The sequence below is a fragment of the Triticum dicoccoides genome, chromosome 6A (assembly GCF_002162155.2).
Source record: "Triticum dicoccoides isolate Atlit2015 ecotype Zavitan chromosome 6A, WEW_v2.0, whole genome shotgun sequence".
In the NCBI taxonomy this organism is placed as follows: domain Eukaryota; kingdom Viridiplantae; phylum Streptophyta; class Magnoliopsida; order Poales; family Poaceae; genus Triticum; species Triticum dicoccoides.
Window position 1 is genome coordinate 467122995 of NC_041390.1, and position 7004 is coordinate 467129998.

At 47.7% G+C, this 7004-nt stretch overlaps 1 pseudogene; it reads right to left on the minus strand.

The window, feature by feature from the left end:
- Positions 1 to 306: 306 nt before the first annotated feature.
- Positions 307 to 1584, minus strand: LOC119319014 (annotated as a pseudogene).
- Between the last annotated feature and the right edge of the window lie 5420 nt (positions 1585 to 7004).

The following is a 7004-nucleotide window of genomic DNA, read 5'->3' on the forward strand; positions in this document are numbered from 1 at the left end:
GTGCTAGTGATCTTGTTTGAGTAGCATCCGCAATTTTACTTATATTTAGTTAGGCACACAATGTGTTGAGAGTGCGTTGCGACCGGCACGCACTCAACTTAATCCAACCTGATAATTCATCACAAACTGAACTTAATTAAAGCTGATAATTGAAACTGATAATTCATCACAAACAACATACAATCCAAAGTTCATTGCTACAGAAATAATAGAGTTCACCACAATAAAGCTTAACACATTACAAGCTTTCCTCCATAGCTACTACAAAAGACATCATTGATACACATGGTCAGACAATAACACAACTTAGTCCTCATCACAAGTAGCCTTAATCTGGTGGAGCTTCCTCTTGTTGCTATCACCTGTTGTCTTGAGCTCAACAATGTTGGAATCAAGAGTACTCTTCTCCATGGTCAACTTCTCCTTCACTTTCATCATCTCAGCAATGCAACAATCCACCTGTTCCTTCTCTTTCTTCATGTCATCCTTCTCTTTCTTCAGGTCAGCATAGCAAATCTCCAAAGTCCTCTTATCAGAACTCAACTTTTCCTTCTCTTTAAGATGGTTGAACTTCAAATTCCTAATGACAGTGGCTTGAGCTACATGAATTTTCTTTAACTGGTCAACAACAACCTTCAATTTTTTGATCTCAACATCCTTTGTCATGCTACTTTCCACACTCACTGAAATGTTCTCAGCATCATTCTTCTGGTTTACTCAGGATGGCTATCCTTATAATCCAAGAGGTTGTTCACATCTTCAACAAGCTTCTCATATGTCTCCTGCAACTCTTTTTTCTGCTGTGTGAGATTGTGTACAGTGCATGAATGCTCCAGGCATACCATCTTGTTATTATGCTGGCTATCCTCATACATAAGCCACAGCTTATGAATAGCATTCTGCAGATGCTCTGGCCAATGCTCATCTACCCACTGCACCAATGCATAATTTGCAACACCCTACAACAGAAAAAATCAGTTCAAAATTACAGACATTACTTACAAATTTAGTTAAATAGTTGATTCAGAATCAGATTCATTTAATGATGACTAACTATGAAAACTACAACTAAGAACAATACCTATGAACCCTCGAACTAAATTCAGTAACTACAAACCCTACAACTAAATTCAGTAACTATGAACCCTATAACATGAACAGTAACTATGAACCCTAGAACATGAACAATAACTATGAACCCTAGAACATGAATAGTACCTACAAACCCTAGAACAAGAATTGGAATGCTGCAAAGACACAACTTGAAACTTACTTCAGTAGCACAGGCAATGAACCTCCTCCTAGTGCTTATCCCCTCAAATGCAACATATTTCCTCCCTGGATTCCCATGCTCACAAATCACATTCAAGTCGTCAGCAAGACCCTCGAATGACGGCTCATCAATTGTAGCTGGGGTCTGAGAAATCCTACAAAAACTTGTTCAAATCGAGCAAATGTTGAACCCTAGAAACCATATAACACAAATGAGCAATAGAAGGTTCTGACCTTGACAGGGGAGTCTTCGGAGGAGATGTACTGCACGGCGGAGCCCTCAGTGCTCTCGCTGTCGCTCCAGGACACCATGGCGGCCGGCGGCGACCCGAGAGGAGAGGAGAAAGAGGGAGGGGAGCGAGCGAGCGAGATGTTCTCGGGCGCGGGAGGTCTGTCTCTCGCGACCCGACCGCGTCGGTCTTAAGGAAACGGCGTCGTCTGCGCGTCCGTTAGGACACGTCAGAGATTTTGGGCCCCACCTGTCGGAAACGCCCTCAACCGCGCCAAATGACAGGTTCAGTGCACTCTGCAAAACTTTTACTGAATGCGCGATGGCTTTTGCAAAAGATTAGCGACCAGGTTGTTTTCTGCAACAGAAGCCCCAAATGTGGTGGTTTCTTGCAATTCACTCAGTATTTTGCACATAACCCCTCTCTCCTTAATTGTAGGAAAATTATGTGTGTCATTCATCATCTCCTTCTGTCAGTGCCCGTCTGTTTCTATTCCATAGGAACTCGCCGTCGCGGCTAATAAAAGTTGTCACCGCCGTTAAGAGCTCAGTCCGCAGCAGCCGCAGGCACTTCCACGTGGAGCTACATCGCCGACGTCGCTCAATGGCGATCCCCGCCGCCACACGGAGTTGCCCTCAAGTGAGTAGTGTGAGTTGGTCGTTGACGTTGATGCGAGAACGGATCCGCCGCCCCGATGCAACGGCGACTCGACTAGCATAACTCTGCCTCACGTGCTGGTGTGTCCTCACTCGCACAATGAGCCGCTTCCACCTGGATGATTAATTTTCTGTCTTGAACTGAATTTGTTTTGTTCTTTAAAATCTCGCACGGGCCATGATTTCGTCATGTAATCCGTCGATGTTTGGTGTCGTGAAAGTTGAATTCATGATTCTCTATTTTGAGTAGTTGTGAACCAGTCGGATATAGGAGTATACGGAAATGCATAAGAGATGAAGTTTCTGAATAAAAGCTTCTGAACTTGTATGCATTCAACGAGCGAGCACGACAGAACCGTGTTGCCTCGATTCAGCGGTGCCATTGGCTCTAAAGTCGGCGGCCGACTCGCCCTCCTCCTTGGCCCTCGGGGCCATCTTCCTGTGGTGTTAAGATATGGCGTTCGCCATCGAGCGGCGGCAGAGGTGCAGCCCCATGCGGCAGTGGCGGCAGGAGCTTTCACCGGTGTCGACGACAACTCCCTACAAATAGAAACAGACGGGTCAAGGAGAACGACGTAATAACTCCTAAATAATTTGCCTACAATTAAGGAGAGAGGGGTTATCTACAAAACACTCTTAAGTGGATCTGGAGGCAATCCCACATGTGATCTATCACCGTACATTACCAATCTCACGCCCAGAACAAATAGTTTCCAGATTTTCACTGAATATGCGTTTTCACCTGATACATCATCAACATAAATACTTTCACGGGTAACATAAATATTTCATATCATGAAAACTGTTATAAATGTATAAAAATCAAAACTATAATTCATTAGCAAATAAAGTCTTACTACACCATGTATATGTGATTACATGATATATATATATATATAATAATAATAAAATCGCGAATACGCAAAGCTTATGTATCTTTCATTAATAGAAGGAGTTGAAATGAGAATACAGAGCGGGTACATCGCATGGCAAAACCAAATATGATGTGAACATGGTGCCCTAAGCAGAGAGCATGGGATGCTCAGCCTAAACAGGAGCTACAACACGGTGCTAAACTACCCAGACCAACAAAAGCAACACAAACTAAGACAATGCCCTAACACTCGGAATCTAGTACCAGACATGGCATAAGCCAGCAAGACGACGCCTTCATGAAGGGGAACGCCGCCGTCGTTCAATCCAAGGAACTGGATCTGGGGTTTCCCCTGGCGCTCGAAGAGGGGCTCGGAGAATAAGCCGTGGCAGCGGCTCCAGGAAGGGTACGTTGTAACACCCTCGATGCGACTATAGCTCCCACGTGTCGAGGCACGACTTAGAGACATAATCGCATTGAAGGCATATGTCGCAAGTAAGGTAATCTTCACACAACCCATGTAACACATAAGGGAAAGAGATACATAGTTGGCTTACAATCGCCACTTCACGCAAATACATGAATAAAGCATTACATCATCTAAATACACTCAAGGTCCGTCTACGGAACCAAAATAAAAGAAGAACCCCAAATGCGACAAAGGTCCCCGATCGACCCCAACTGGGCTCCACTACTGATCAACTAGAACAAAACAACACAAAGGACAAGGTCTTCATCGAGCTCCTCCTGAGCTTGGTTGCGTCATCTGCACGGACTCATCGGCACCTACAAGCTGGTTTTGGAAGTGTCTGTGAGCCATAGGGACTCAGCAATCTCGCACCCTCGCGATCAAGACTATTTAAGCTCATGGGTAAGGTAAACGGTATGAGGTGGAGCTGCAGCAAGCGACTAGCATATATGGTGGCTAACATACGCAAATGAGAGCGAGAAGAGAAGGCAAAGCACGGTCGATACAAGTATGATCATGAAGTGATCCTAAAACAACCTACGTCAAGCATAACTCCAACAACCGTGTTCACTTCCCGGCCCCCACCGGAAAGAGACCATCACGGTTACACACGCGGTTGATTCATTTTAATTAAGGTCGACTTAAGGTTTTCTACAACCGGACGTTAACAAATTCCCATCTGCCCATAACCGTGGGCACGGCTTTCAAAAGTTCAAATCCCTGCAGGGTGTCCCAAATTAGCCCATGACAAGCTCTCACGGTCAATGAAGGAATAGACCTCCACCCGAGACATTCCGATCAGACTCGGTATCCCGGTACAACAAGACATTTCGACAGGGTAAAACTAGACCAGCAACACCGCCCGAATGTGCCGACAAATCCCGATAGGAGCTGCACATATCTCTTTCTCAGGGCACACTCAGATGAGACTAGCTACGAGTAAAACCAACCCTCAAGTTTCCCCGAGGTGGCCCCGCAGGCAGCTCAGTTCGGACCAGCACTCAGAGGAGCACTGGCCCAGGGGGGGTCAAAATAAAGATGACCCTCGGGCTGGCCGACCCATGGGAAAGAAAAGGCTAGGTGGCGAATGGTAAAACCAATGTTGGGCATTGCTGGAAGAGCTTTACTTAAGGCGAACTGTCAAGGGGTTCCCATTATAGCCCAACCGCGTAAGAGACGCAAAATCTGGGAACATAACACCGATATGACGGAAACTAGGGCGGCAAGAGTGGAACAAAACACTAGGCATAAGGCCGAGCCTTCCACCCTTTACCAAGTATATAGGTGCATTAAGATAACATGGCAATATAATGATATCCCAACAAGTAAATAAAAGATGTTCCAACAAGGAACGGCCTCCAATCCTCACCTACAACTAGCAACGCTATAAGAGGGGCCGAGCAAAACGGTAACATAGCCAATCAACGGTTTGCTAGGACAATGGTGGGTTAGAGGTTTGACATGGCAATTTGGGAGGCTTGCAAGCAAGTGGTAGGCATCGTAGCAATGGCATAGCAAAAGAGCGAGAAAACTAGCATAGCAAAGATAGTAGTGATTTCGAGGGTATGATCATCTTGCCTGAGATCCCGCAAGGAAGAAGAACGAGTCCATGAAGAAGATAAACGGACGTAGACGAACGGGTCCTCACAAATGCGACATTATCGGAACCAACCCGAAGAAGCAACACCGGAAAGAAGCAAACGACATAGTAAACAACCACCACGTAGACATGGCATGATGCGCAAACAAGAATGATGCATGTACGGTTTAATGAAGCATGACATGGCAAAGTGCACAAACAATCCTACAAATTAAGTGGAGCTCAATATACAACAGGTTGCATATTGACGAAACACCACATTCAAGTTATTTTGTTCGATCTCGTTTATGTACCCAACAAGATTAAATGTTGTTATCATGGCAAGAGGGTGAAGCAAAGTAAAACTACCTAACTAGTCAAGGTTAAATGAGGCCGGAAGCAACGAACAACAAATCCGGAAACTCCTCATGTGCATATATTAGGTTCGGTACTGTTCTGCCCTAAACATTATTTTAGAGTTGTTAAACATGCAAGATGATGCCACCATGTTAAACTAGGCAAAATTCCACCCCAATTACATATAAAGTTTATTAAATTCGGAGCTACGGTTGAATAGTTATGAATTAAATCATTTTAACAAGTGATTTAAACAAATTTAAACAAACAGCATTTTAAATATTTTAAACATGGATGAAAGTGGCATATTATGAAACTAGACAAAATTTTAAGCAACTTTCATATATAATTTATTTAGATCCGATGCACGGTTGTGAAGTTATTAAATGCATGAACATGAGGGTCTTTTCTGTAAAACTGCAATCCTGCGGATAATTGGACAAATTCACAGATCTGAAAAAAATGTCATCGGGCTGCATCTAGATCATGAAGCCCATCAAAGGAAAAATCGGGGGCTGCTTACCCTGGGCCTTGGGAGCCGGCGATGCTGGGCCTTGGAGAGGAAGGCGGCCCACGAGGCGCGGGTGAGCGGGAGCCCCGTCGTGCTCCTCCTCGAGCTCGAAGCCGAGGATTGTCATGGCGGCGGCGCGGCGGTACAGTGACTCCGACGAGGGCTGCGAAGGCCGGGGGCGCGAGGGAGGCATCCGGATCTGGGGCGGCGGACGCTCAAGGGCGACGGGGAGGCCGGGTTCGACGAGAGGGCGGCAGATCCGGCGAGACCCGGCCACTCCGGCGACGAGCACGAGGGCATGGGACTCCGGCGAGGACCCCTGGGGAGTATAGAGAGAGGGCGCTCATGAGAGAGAGAAGCAGAGAGGAAAATGAGGCTGGACGGCGGCGCTGGTGACCTGGCGAAGCGGCTGGGTGAAGCTCCGGCGATGGCCGGCAAAGGGGCGGCGGCGGCGCGCAGATCCGGCAGGGCGAAGGGGAGCTGGGCGCGGAGGAGTTGCGGGCGTGCAGCAGCGGCTCGGGCCCGCTTCGCCCAGGGGCGGGCCGCGGCAAAGTGGGGGCGCTGGGGAGGCGATGTGGCGAGCTGGGGTTGGCTGCAGGGCGCCGGGAGGTGACGTGTCGCGACGTGGTTGGCTGCGGGGGCGCTGGCGGTGGCGCCAAGTGGCGGAGATGGGTTCGGCCCGCGCGGAATGCGATGAGGGCGGCGGCGGCTGATGATTGGTGCACTGAAAACAAGGTGGGGGGGGGGTTGGAGGACGCCAAAAATGGCATGTGGGGGTATTTATAAGGTAAGGAGGCTTAGGTTAGAGGGTTTGGGGCCATTTCGGAGCCGTTCGATCTCGATCGGACGACCCGGAGCGGAGGGGGTTAGCTAGGTGGACTAGTGGGCTGTGAAGAGAGGTTGGGCTGAGATGAGAGGGGAGGAGTGCAGCCCGACAACTGTTTCCGAAAACCGAAAACGTCCAACGAAAAGACCGGCTATACTGCCGCTATAGTTTAACGGTTGGGCTAACAAACGAACTCCGAATGCGATGAAACTTGGCAGGCGGTCTACCTA